The 13478-nt window shown below is 40.5% G+C and overlaps 1 long non-coding RNA gene across 2 annotated transcripts; it reads right to left on the minus strand.

Annotated features, from left to right (window-relative positions):
- Window positions 1–208: 208 nt before the first annotated feature.
- On the minus strand, window positions 209–12080 carry LOC130458196 (uncharacterized). Of its 2 annotated transcripts, none has more exons than XR_008917282.1 (3): window positions 11672–12080; window positions 606–685; window positions 209–295 (listed from the first exon to the last, which is right to left on the minus strand). It is a non-coding gene; the product is annotated as an uncharacterized LOC130458196 (long non-coding RNA). The 2 variants fall into 2 exon arrangements; XR_008917283.1 differs by lacking the exons at window positions 209–295; window positions 606–685 and adding exons at window positions 8454–8544; window positions 9212–9510.
- Window positions 12081–13478: the final 1398 nt, after the last annotated feature.

Raw genomic sequence — 13478 nt, forward strand, 5'->3', positions numbered from 1 at the left:
GAAGAAAAGCAAAGCAAAGCTGCCCAATAAGGACAGACACAACGAACGTGTCTGACAGTGCATGACTCACTGAAGTGATTTCCTCGGAGTCATAACTAATAGGTGGCAGTGCCAGGTATAAGCCCATGTCCCCTAATGCTAATTCCAGGTCTTTTCTACTGTGGTGAGGAGGAGGACGAAGAGGAAGAGTGGGGAAGAGGAAGAGGAGGAGGATGATAGCTAGCATTTATGTATCATTTTAAGTTTTCTGAAGTGTTGAGTTCATGCCATCTCACTTGATACCTCTTCCGTGTTTCTGTTGGATAAAGGAGTTGAGTAAGATGATTGCTAAGATCTCTTCTAGCTCTAAAATTCTAAGTTCTATAACTTTGTTTATTTCTTTAAACTCTTACCTTCCATCTTAAAACCAATACTGTCTATTAGTAAACCCTTACCTTTCAGCTTAGAATCAATCTTGTGTATTGGTTCCAAGGCAGAAGACTGGTAAGGGCTGGGCAATAGGGGTCAAGTGACTTGTCCAGGGTCACACAGCTAGCCTCTCAATCCACTGAGCCACTTTGTTGCTCCCAGATCTATAATTTTATTTGATGCCACTCTATTATTACCTTGCTCATCCACATGTCTACATGTGCTTCTTCCTTTTGTATTCTCATTATCACTCTTCTACTCCTTATCCTCTTCCTTCCTTAAAAATGGACATAATATATAAATATGTACACAATATAGTATAATATTTATGTATAATAATTGTATAATTGCAATAGTTACTATATACATTAATTTGGACCAACTTGTAATAATTTTCATTAAATCACAAAACTTGATTCTGTGATATTATTATATTAATAAAAATATCATTTTAAATCATTACAGAATATAGAAAGTTCATTTGGGGTCTCTAGTTCTTCCAAGATGCTCTGGGATCTGCAACTATCATTCTTTCTCAGGTTGTAACTATTAGAGGTCAGATTATGCTTCTGCTACTACTACTACTACTACTACTAGCACTATTATTACTAGTACTATAAATACTACTATTACTACTAATACTAGTGCTACTACTACTATTAGTACTACTACTATTACTAGTACTACTACTACTAGCACTACTATTATTATTACTACCACTACCAGAATTACTACTACTACTGGTTACTACTAGTACTATAAATACTACTACTACTATTACTATTACTAGTACTACCACTACCAGAATTACTACTACTATTGGTACTACTAGTACTATAAATACTACTACTACTACTATTACTAGTGCTAATAATACCACTACCAGAATTACTACTACTATTGGTACTACTAGTACTATAAATACTACTATTCCTACTAATACTAGTGCTGCTACTACTATTAGTATTGCTACTATTACTAGTATTACTACTATTTGTACCACTAGTACTACTACTACTACCACTACTACTAGCATCACCATTACTACCACCACGACTTCTCCCCTCCTCCTCTTCCCCTCCTCCTCCTCCTTCTTTTCTTATTCCTTCACCTCCTCCTCCCAGTACTGCTACCACCACCAGTACTGCCACTACTACCACCACAAATTCTATTTCTATTGTTACTATTTCTAGTATTAAAGTTTCTTTTGTTGCTTATTACATCTCTTCCTGTCTTTCTATATTTCTTTAAGCAATACAAAGACCTTTATCCACAATAACTTTTAGGTAATGAGTACACTTTAGAATTAAATTAATGGTCTTAGTGAAGAAAAGCAATTTGCTCAAGGTCATATGCTTAGTAAATGGCAGAGAGGGTCACACTACTCTAGAAAGGCTCAAAGCTCCCCTCAGAATCATCATCAGATTTTGAATTAGAAAGGTTTAAATTCCCAACTCACTATTCTGTCTCCTACCTCCACACCTTTACCCCAGCTATGACCCAGACTTGGAGTACACTTCCTTCTCACCTCTATCTCTAAGAGTTCCTAGCTTCCCTCAAAGATCACTTTGGGGCTCACCTTCTCCAGGAAGCCTTTCTTATTTACCCATATTATTAGAGCTGTATTCCTCCTCCAATAATCTTGTACTTCTTTGTTTATTTAACTGTAACTCCTGCTGCATAACAGTCCTTTTCTAAATGTCCATTCCCTCAATGATATGTTGTCAAACTTCAGCATGAGATGATACTGGTTCTAAGCCACAGCTACCCTCCAGTAGGAAGTTAGCTCCTTGAGGGCACAGTGTAGTTTCCATTTTGGCTTTGTATCCTTTGTATCTAGCATACCATCTTGCACATAGTAGGTGCTTAATAAATGCTTTTTCCCTTTAGACAAACAGTTATTAAGCATCTACTGTGTGCAGAACATTGTTCTGGGTACTGGAGATACAAAGACTCCAAAGAGGAGCAGTTTTTGGTTTCCTAATGTTTTACTCTTTTAAAAAACAATTACCTTCTGTCTCAAATCACTGCTAAGTGAAATGTAAGGGCTAGCAATTGACTCGCCCAGGGTCACATAGCTAGGAAGTGTCTGAGGCCAGATTTGAACTCAGGACCTCCCATCTCTGACTTTCAATCTATTAAGCCACTTTGCTGCTCCCCTAAAGGTAGAAGTAAAAGAATCTAGCTCTGTCCATAGATAGAGTATAGAAAGATGTATATAAGTAAAGAAATATGAGTGGAGAGGAGGGAAGAGTGAAGTTTACATGCAGGATCTGAGCTGAGGCTTGAACAAAGGATGCCAAAAGGCACCTTCTGTGATTGTATAAGAAGAAGTGTGAAGTTCAGGGAATGGCTAGTAGGCCAGATCAGCTTGAATCTAGATTGCATGGAAGAGAGAAAAATGAAATCAACCTGGAAAGGGGGGAAAAGAATCAGCCCATGGGGTCTTAAATGCCAGCCTGAGAAGAACATATTTTATCCTAAAAGCAGTAGGGATCCACAGCAGAGAGATGACATAGTCAAACTTATGCTATAAAAGGATTAGTAGCCTGTGGAGAATGGATTGGAATTGGGAGGGAATGGAAGCAGGAAAAGCACCAAGGAGAGTGGTGTAATTTGCTAGATTAGCAGTGATGAAGGACTAAACGAGGTGGTGACTATGGGAAAGAAACAGATGGGAGTGGGTGAAGCGAAGATGGGATAGATAACATTTGACAACCAATTGGATATGGATGAGTTGTGAGGGAGTAAGAAGAGACAAGAATGACATAGACATGATGGACTTGGGTGACTGGGAGGATGATGGGACCTTCAACAGAAACAGGGATTTGGGGGAAATGGAATTTTATTTTGGACATATTATTTGAGGTGCCTCTGGGAAGTCTAGGTGGAGCTGTCCAGCAGGCAACAGGCAATGCAGGACTGGAGACTGGAATAGAGATGAGGACTGGATATATGGCTATATCTATCACAAATGTACATAGACCATCTTGCCCAGGCTGAGGGAGCATTTGAATTGTCCCTTCTGTCCCTCAGGACAAAAGCCAATGAGAACACTCCTCCAGGATAACCTGGTACTCTTAGATAAAGCTCCATGCTTCCCCATGACAACTACATATGTATATGTATGTATGTATGTATGTCTATCTTTTTATCATTCTACCTATCCATTCATTCACCCACATACCCCCACTCACCCCCATCAATCAATCAATCAATCAATCAATCAATCTATCTATCATCTATCTATCTATCTATCTATCTATCATCTATCTATCCATCCATTCATCCATCTATCCCTCTATCCATCCATCCATCCATCATCTATCTATCATCTATCTATCTATCTATCTATCTATCTATCTATCTATCTATCTATCTATCTGTCTGTCTGTCTGTCTGTCTGTCTGTCTGTCTGTCTGTCTATCTATCTATCTATCTATCTATCTATCTTATTTCCATCTATGTCTATCTAAAATTTCTCATTCTTTCTCAACTCTCTACTCTCTGTCTCTGTCTCTCACATCTCTTTTGTTGTCACTTTTTGTCTTAAGTAATCTGGCACTGTCCACAGAACTGGGAAGTGCTGAATTCAAGTGCAGTCTCTGACACATACTGTCTATGTGGTTATAGGTAAGTCACTGAACTTCTTAGAGTCTTCAGGCAACATGCTAAGGTCATCAGTTCTAAAGAACATGCTGATTACATTGACAGTAGAAATTTCCTTATCTGGATGTTGATTATGTCAATGCAATCACAGATCTACTCTCAGCATGGTGTGGTAGCTAAAAAGTTAAACATGGACTCAGGAAGCCATGGATCTAATTCTTGTCCCAGACACTTATGAATTGTGTAGCCCTAGACAAATCACTTTACCCTTCTCTGTACCACATTTCCCTTAGTTGTTGGACTAGATGACCTCTAAGTTACTTCTGGCTCAAAGTCTATGACACAATGACTCAATATGAGTGAGGTACACAGAGGAGGGATCCTAGGAGAAGGACCACCTCTTCCTCAAAGAACAATTTGGAACTATGCCTAAAGGGCTATAAAACTATGTATACCCTTTGACCCAGTGATACCACTAATGGGTGTATATCACTAAGGAATAAAATCAAAAGAGAATGGACCTATATGCACACACACATATTTTTAAGTATTTTTCCATGGTTCCATGATTCATGTTCTTTCCCCTTTTCCCTCACCCCCCCCCCCCAGAGTCGACAAGCAGTTCTTTCTCTTGATGCAGATAGTATTCTTTCTCATAAGTCCCTTGGGATTGTCCTGGATCACTGCAGTTCTATTAGTAGCATTTTATCATCCCACAATGTTTCAGTTTCTGTGCACAATGTCCTACTGGTTCTACTCATTTCACTCTGCATCAGTTTTGAGACCTTTCCAGTTCACATGGAATCCCTCCAGTTCATCATTCCTTTGAGCACAATCGTATTCCATCACCATCAGATACCACAATTTGTTCAGCCATTCCCCAATTGAAGGACATCCCCTCATTTTCCATTTTTTTCGCCACCACAAAGAGCTCAGCTATGAATATTCTTAATCATGTCTTTTTCCTTATGATCTCTTTGGGGTACAGACCCTGCAGTGATATGGCTGGGTCAAAGGGCAGGCAGTCATTTAAAGTCCTTTGGGCATAGTTCCAAATTGCTTTCTAGAGGGATTACATCAATTCACAACTCCACCAGCAATGCATTAGTGTCCCAATTTTGCTGGATCCTCTTTAAAGGCAGGCTTTGAGAGTAGTTTTTTTCTTCCAGCCTTCAGCCCTCCATTCAGAGGGGCAGAATCAAGTGATAGTAATGACAAGATACGAGCATCAAAGCTGAAACGATCTCTATGATGATGCTTTTTAGTGATGAGCTTATTTGAGGATGAAGGTTGGTGAGGGATAGAATGGTGGTGAAATACAAATCAATGGCCCCCAATGTCCAAAGTTTAGGATGGAGCAGAAACTGGGAAAACCAGAGCTTTCTATCTATCTATCTATCTATCTATCTATCTATCTATGTGCATGGATATATATATATAATGAATATATATACACACAGAACTTACCACTCTACTTAGACTTTTAAACCTATATAAATAGAGAAGGTAGAAACAAAGGATAAATGTAAGCAACTGTCATAGCCCCATAAAAATAATATCAGGCCCATTAAAGCTTACATTGAGTTGGTGCTGATAAGAAGAGCTAAGGACAAGAAAATGTAGGTTAAATTTTTTTTCTTCAGCCCTTTTGCAGTGAAGGCAAATCTTTTAGAGACAGAGTGCTGGGCCCTGCCCTGCCCCCACCCCCAGACCAAGTGCTATACCAGCCCCCACTGGGCCAGACTGAGAGCCACACACCCCTTAGCCCAAGTCTCCGCCTGCCCTTCTCATTACCCTAGACGGAGGAAGCGTTCCCATTGGGCTGCTGGGCAGAGGAGTGGGTGATGAGAGGGGTGTGTGGAGAAAGCAGGAGAGTGGACCTAGTTCTCTGCTCCCTTTTAGTTATGTGCCACTCTGTGAGCTATGCTCCTCTCAAACTTAGCTCCTCTCAAACCCCACTATGGGAGTCATTTTCACTACAGACTCAACAGGCTATAGTCTGTACTACCCCCTCATGTAGCATGTGAGCCTCCCTCCCATACACCAGACAGGGGAGTGAGGGAGTGCTCCCATTGGGCTGTAGAGCAGAGGGGTGGGTGAAGTGAGGAATGTCCTTAGGCACATGGGAGAGGGGGAGGGGAACAGCTCCACCCTGCATCCCTCTGGCTTTTGAGTAAGGACTCTGGTAGGCAACTGCAAGTGTACCTGTAGAGAGGGTTCTGTGTGCCTTCTTTGACATGTGTGCCATAGGTTTGCCATCACAGCCCTATTGGATGATAAGTAGGATCCAAAAAAGCAGAGGACCACCGCTTGGAGGTATGTGGGATGTTGATAACGAATAACAGAGTGAAGATAGCCATACTCAGTTGTTATTTTGCTTCTGTTTTCTCTAACAAAGAAAAAGACCTTTGCCATGGAAACAAAAAAAAATGATCAAAAGGGAGCCCATAACCCAGATCAGTAAGGGGACAATAATAGATCCCCTAGTTGCCCATAAGGAATTCAAGTCATCTGACTCAGAGGAACTAAAACTTCAGGAATTAAAAGTAGTAACCAATATGATTGCTGAACTGCTTTCAGTGAGATTTTAAAATTTGTAGAGGATGGGAATGGTACCATGGAACTGGAGAGGGTATGAATATTGACCAGATTTTGTCTGCATATGGAAGAAAACAGAACCTTCAAACTACAGTCCAATGAGTTTGATTTCATTTCTTAGGAAAATTCTAGTATGAATTATTAAAGAAGTAGTTAGTGATTATCTGGGGGAGGGGGGGAATGGTGATTCCAAAGAGCTAGCATGGCTTCATCAATAGCAGGGCGTGCCTGACTAACCTTATTTCCTTTTGCAATAGGGTTACTAAACTGGCATATCAAAGGGAGGCTATAGATAGAGTTTACTTAGGTTAGAGAAAAGTTTTAATGAAGTATCTTATGCTGCTATTATGAAAATAATTAGAGAGGTAGAAGAGATGATTATAAATCAGACTCAAAACTACTTGGGTGGCTAGATTCACACTGGCATCTGTGTTTGGCCTGGTCTTTTTTCAGTTGTGCCAATTCTTCGTGACCCCATTTATTATTTTCTTGGCAAAGATCCTGGAGTGGTTTGTCATTTCCTCCTCCAGATCATTTGACAGATGAGGAAACTGATGCAAGCAGGATTAAATGACTTGCCCAGGGTCACACAGCTAATAAGTATCTGAGACCAGATTTGAACTCAGGAAGATGAGTCTTCCAGACTCCAGGACCAGCATTCTATCTACTTAGCATTACTTAGCTGCCCATCTCGTATGCAACAAATTATTTACATGTTTGTGTTTCCAATTAGACTGGGACCTCCTTGAGGGGAGAGACTGTCTTTTGTCTTTCTTTGAATCCCCTGTACTTAGTTCAGTGCCTGGCAAAGAGTGGTCACTTCACTGCGTGTTCCTTCCTACTAAATAAATCTGCGATGGTGCAAGAACATGATAAAATGGTTTCTCACCTCCCTCTGATGGGCGCTCTCTAGCTCTTTGCAAACCTTAAAATGTTGTGTCAATCTTAGAAATAGCATCGACGACATGGTCATAGTTATCCTTGTCATCGTCGTCATCCTTACGGATTAGGAGGAATACGTTTTATAAGCTGTGTGGCTTCGTAGAAAGAGGGGTTGGCTGGGGAGAAAATGTCCCCCCTGAGCTGGAATCACTCAGTGGGTGGCAGGGGTCCAAGTGGCCGGACCATTAAGAGAATGGAGGTGATTATAGCCTGGCATGGCGCCCTGAGCTTTGATGCCAGACCTGAGAGAGAAGGGCATTAACGGAGACTAATGAGAGGGGCTGGGGCGAGGGGCCTGCCAGCGTTATACTTTTGTTTTGGCTCCTGGTGGGCATCTCACCTTGGAATCATTTGGCTTTAGTCAGCCCCAGTGGCTCTGGCTTGGCTTTGTGATTAGAACTGAGGCCCCAGGCAGGGGAGGCAGCTGTGGCCTATAGCCTGGGAGGTCTCTCAAGCTCAACCTGGGTCTTGGCTTGGTTCTCTGCTGAGGGGGTGGGGAGGTGGGGTGGGAGACCACAGCTGGATGGGAGCCCAAGCTTTCCCCACCAATTGTCAGCCTGGCTCAGCTTCAGACTTGGGTTCCTGTGGATGTTTGGACATGAAGACTGAGGAGTCATTGGATGTCCGAGACAGCTGAGGAAAAACCTGGGAGTCAAGATCTGGGTTCTAGTCTTGGCTTTTCTTCCAGGATCCCATTGTGTGATCTTGGACAGGGGTCCTCTCTGGACCTCAGGCAGTGCTCTCCTCTATCAATTCAGAGTTGAACTAGCAGATTTCAAAGGTCTCCTTGGGCATCCTATGCTATCTCTTCAAAGGTACCTTTGGGCATTAATTTTCTTCCTTTTATACCAATCAATTATTGTTTTAGAAAGCACTGAATACTAATTTTGTTTTTATGCCACCTTTATTTCCAAATGAAGCCTTCTAATTAGAGGAGCAAGGAAAAAAATACCTTCCACAATTATGGATTGGAGAAGAGTCCATGGCCTGACATTGAGAGAGACAATCATAAATGATAAAATGAATCAAACTGATTGCATAAAATTGAAAAGATTTTGTCCAAAACAAATATATGTTTCTACTCTCTCCTACCCAATGAGTCATCTTTTGTACCCCCCAAATAAATAGAACAAAAAAAGTAATTCATCACTTAATCTGACAGCATGGACAATACCTATAGATCCCCACCTTTGTAAACAAGGGGGAGAAAGATACATTTTCTTAATACTTCTCCAGGGTCAAGTCTTTTGTTGTAGTTCAGTGGTATCTGACGCTACAAAAATGCTTTTTGGGGTTTTCTTGGCAAAGATCCTGGAGGGATTTGCAATTTCCTTCTCCAGCTCATTTGACAAATGAGGAAACTGAGACAGAGTTAAAAGTGACTTGCCCAGGGTCACCCATTTACTAAGTATTTGAGGCTGGATTTGAACTCTGATCTTCTTGATTTTTAAGCCCAACATTCTACCATTGCTAGTTGCTCTTACTTTATTGTGATTATACCCCATCTTCTCTTCCCATTTGTGTCATGTCAGAACTCTTCCTGTTTCCCCATAAGACTTTCATCAAGGTGTAGATAGGAGATAACTCCTGCTTTCCTCCCATCCCTGAAGCTATGGAGGTTGCTTTCTATAGGGCAATGAAAGTATATGCTCACCTAGGAAAGCCTGAGCCTGGATCTCAAGTTCCTTGATGCTCCTCCTGCTTTGAGTTTCTTTCCTTGAGCATAGGTGACTGAACAGCAATTTTGGCGGGGATTTTTTTACCCTTATTACCAAATTCATTAGTCTTGAGAGGTCAGGGGCTCCTGGATTTGGATGTTGGTAGTCCAGAAGGAGTTGATATCTACAGTGATTTCTTTGAAAAGATGACCGTTCCCAGGTCAATACTACAGGTGAAAGGTCCAAGAAAATCCAAGTTGTATCTTGCTTGTCCAAGGTGAGCACATGAGCTGCTCTAAAAATACAGATTCAAGAAGCAAATGAAATGGCCAGTCAGGGACAGCTAGGTGGTGCACTGGGTAGAGCACTGGAGTTGGGAGGACCTGGGTTCAAATCTAGCCTCAGATATTTCCTATCTATGTGACCATTCTTTTGTTGTAAAATTGTTACCAAGACAAAAGGTAGGTGTTATATGTGTGTGTGTATAATGTATTATATATAAAAATATATAAATTATATAAAATGTAAATATATATAAATATATAATATATTATATATTTAAACACCATTCAGCAAGGTATTTGAAATGTCAGGGCATACTTGAAGTGTTTATGGTTGTTCAGTTATTTCAGTCAGGTCTGATTCCTTGTGACCCCATTCAAGATTTCCTTGGTGAAAATACTGAAGTGGTTTATCATTTCCTTTTCCAGCTCATTCAACAGATGAAGAAATTGAGGCAAAAAGGGTTAAGTAACTTGCCCCGGGTCAGAAAACAAGCAAGTATCTGAGGCTAGATTTGAACTCATGACGGTGAAATATTTCTGATGCTAGGCATGACATTTCAGGCACTATGGCACTACCTAGCAGTTTGGTAGTTTAAGCATTTCTTTTGTAGTGGTAGAAATAAATGGCTGTCCTATAACTGAAAACATAATTGTGTGTCTTCAGTTTTCATTTCCTTGGGTTCCTTCCATTTAAATTGTTGGAGTTCTTGTGTAGAAAAGGCTGTTGTAGTTGATAGAGAGCTGCCTTTGGAGGCATGCAGAGCTGGTTCAAGAACTACCTTGGATACATCCTGGTTATATAACCTCAGGCAAGCCAATTAAGTTCTCTGTAATCCTATATAACTTCCTAGGACAACAATCAGCAGAAAAAGTGCTGACTTCTATAGATAGAGGGTGTTTCCTTATCTTGAAGTTCCCTAAAACAGTTGTCTGGTTCTTATCCTAGTCATTGGGTTGATTATTTTTCTCATCCATTTAGTTACTACATTCTGAATCAATTCATCTAATTCTTCTCATGCTTCTTTGGCTCCTTTTTTCATTGCTTCTGATGCTATGTTAATATTTCATTGAGTTAGAATAACACAATTTATTCAATTATTTGTCAGTTGATGGGTACCTCCTCTGATTCCATTAGTTTGCTTCTCCCAAAAGTGCTACCATCAACTTTCTCTTTTCTAAGATGTCTTGTGTAGTGGATTCACAGCTGATCTGGGGTCTGAATGACTTTAGTTCAAGTCCTCTTCTAAAATCTATCAACTATGGAATACTATTGTGCTCAAAGGAATGATGAACTGGAGGGACTCCATGTGAACTGGAATGACCTCTAGGAACTGATGCAGAGTGAAAGGAGCAGAACCAGGAGAACATTGTACATAGTAACTGAAACATTGTGCAATGATCAAATGTATAGATTTTGCTACTAACAGCAGTACAGTGATCCAGGACAATTCTGAGGGACTTATGAGAAAGAAGCTATTCACATCCAGAGAAAGAACTGTGGGAGCGGAAACACAGAAGAAAAACAACTGCCTGATCATATGGTTCAATGGGGATATGATTGGGGATGCAGACTCTAAATGATCACCCTATTGCAATTATTAATAATATGGAAATAGATCTTGATCAATGACACATGTAAAACCCAGTAGAATTGTGGGTCAGCTCCAGGAGAGGGGGGGAGACGAGGGGAGGGGAAGAACATGAATCATGTAACCATGGAAAAATATTCTTAATTAATCAATAAAATAATAATAAATAAATAAATAAATAAAATCTATCAACTGTGTGTCTTTGAGTTAGTCCTTTAACTCTTTGAGTCTCTAGCAAATATTAATGACTATAATTGGCAGAAAATCTCACAGGTCAGGACCCAAAAGGGTCCACTTTGGTTCCAATACAATTGGAAAGGTCGATTAAAAAAATGCAGTCATTTTCTTAATTTCTTGTACTTTTGGTAAGGCCATTCATTCTCTGCCTTTCCCATGAAAACTCCCCTGAACCTTTGCACACCCTCATCATCCTGGAAGCATTCAGGTGGGTAATGCCAACTGGATCTCAAGTTGGGCTCGTGGTTTGCCTCTGTTAATGATTCCCTGGGTGTCCTGGACTGGGACTGAATTCTTATTACCTGTGTAAAATGAATCAGTACAGTTAAGATGATCTCAGAATTACCTTCCAGCTCTGACTTTTTCTGTCCTATGACTGTAGGTCAATCTCAGGAGACCTTTGGGTATTTTCAGAGTAGAGATGTTTCATTAGCTTGGAGGACTGATTACGAAAGCTTGAGGAAGCCATGGTTAATTATACCAGGTTCCTCATCTTTTCAGAGAGGTCTGGCCTTCTGAAATGGGCTCACAAGTCTAATAAGATGGCCTCAGAGGCTCTATGGCTGGCCTGGAGTCTAGATCTTTTCTTATTACTAACCATTTGGAACGATCTTGGGTAAGGGAGCCACCTTCCTGCTCTGTCCTCAATGTCTAGATCTTTCCAGAAGGGAAAGTTGGATTTGAAGATCTCTAAGAGTTTTTATAGCTCTTAATGCTTTTCTGTGTTCCCACATCCCAGGTGTTTTTATGCTAACGTTCTATGTTGTCATGGTGCTTCTAGACTGACATTCCATGTGCTAAGGCCATCTTCCTTTTGGACATTCTATATTCTAGGAAAGCTTCTGGCTCTGACATTCCCCATTCTAGGGACCCCTCCCAGCCCTGATACTCCCTGTTCTCAGATCTCAGCTCCACTCCAAGGTTCCTTCAGGTTCTTATATTGTACATTGTAAGGATTATTCTAGCTCAAATATGCCATCCTGTGTTGTGGAGTCTAACATTCTTTCTATTAAGATCTCTCTGTCTTCTAATACTTCCATGGGTGGTTGATTAGTTAAAATCAGGTTTCTGAAGGAATTTTATGTAACTCAGCAAATGTTTATTTGTATACTCTCTCTGTTTAAGGTGTTCTAGGATTTGGAGTTGCTTCTGTATCATGAGGAACCTGTGACTTTTCTTTTCTTTGATACCTTGCTGAGCTCTTTATTATTCTATCCCTGCCTTAACTTACCTACTCTTATTATGTCATCTTGGGTATTCTACATGTGAAATGGACTCAATCTGTTTGGGGTCTCTCTTAACCTCATAAAGCTTCCAGCAGAGCTTATTAATGGTCCATCAATCTTCCATCACTCTTGACAGTTGTTGACTCACTGTCTTCCCTGATGACATATTTTTGGCAATCAGTCCTTCATTGCCTACTTATACCTCTCCACTGATCCTTGGGTGACCCACAACTTGATGCTTCGGTGATCCTGGGATCATACCCTTTGAAGCCATATAGCTAGCCTTAGAGAACACTGTTGTATTAAAGAAAAGGATTCTTTCAGAGGAATTCTTAGGGTGAGGTACTGCCCAATTTCTCAAGGATCATCTGAACTAATTTCATTTACTTACTCAGTTCTGGGCCCAGTTCACTATTTGTCCTTCTTGTCCAAGTTACACATACTGATGGACCATCAGTGTGGGCTGTCTATCCAAGTATATAATTTATACAATGGACCTTTCTCATCCATTTGGTTTTTCCCATGTGAATAGTTAGGTCAAAGATTTTTGAGTGAGACTGTTGATATAATTTAGAAGGCTCTGTGGTATCATGGGACTTGATACAACCAACTCAAGACCATCTCCAAAAATGAGCATCTGGAAGACCTCCTTATCTAGAAGAGATGCCTCTTTCTTTTGAATGAATTTTTGGGCAAATGCCTTTGAGGAATATAGGCATTATTCTTTGCAGGATATGTATAATTTCCTGCTTCTCAAAGCTATCTGTTGTTGAGTCATCTGAGGAGTTTTATTTGTTTATGAGAGGTTTGAGAAATAGCGATCATCCTGGGATTTGTTGTTCAGTGGGACAGAAGAGAGAAGAATGAAAGGATGGAAAAAGATAGAAAGGGAGAGGAACAAGAACAGTGAGAGGTTGAAGGGGTGGG

Source organism: Monodelphis domestica, chromosome 3 (assembly GCF_027887165.1).
Source record: "Monodelphis domestica isolate mMonDom1 chromosome 3, mMonDom1.pri, whole genome shotgun sequence".
In the NCBI taxonomy this organism is placed as follows: domain Eukaryota; kingdom Metazoa; phylum Chordata; class Mammalia; order Didelphimorphia; family Didelphidae; genus Monodelphis; species Monodelphis domestica.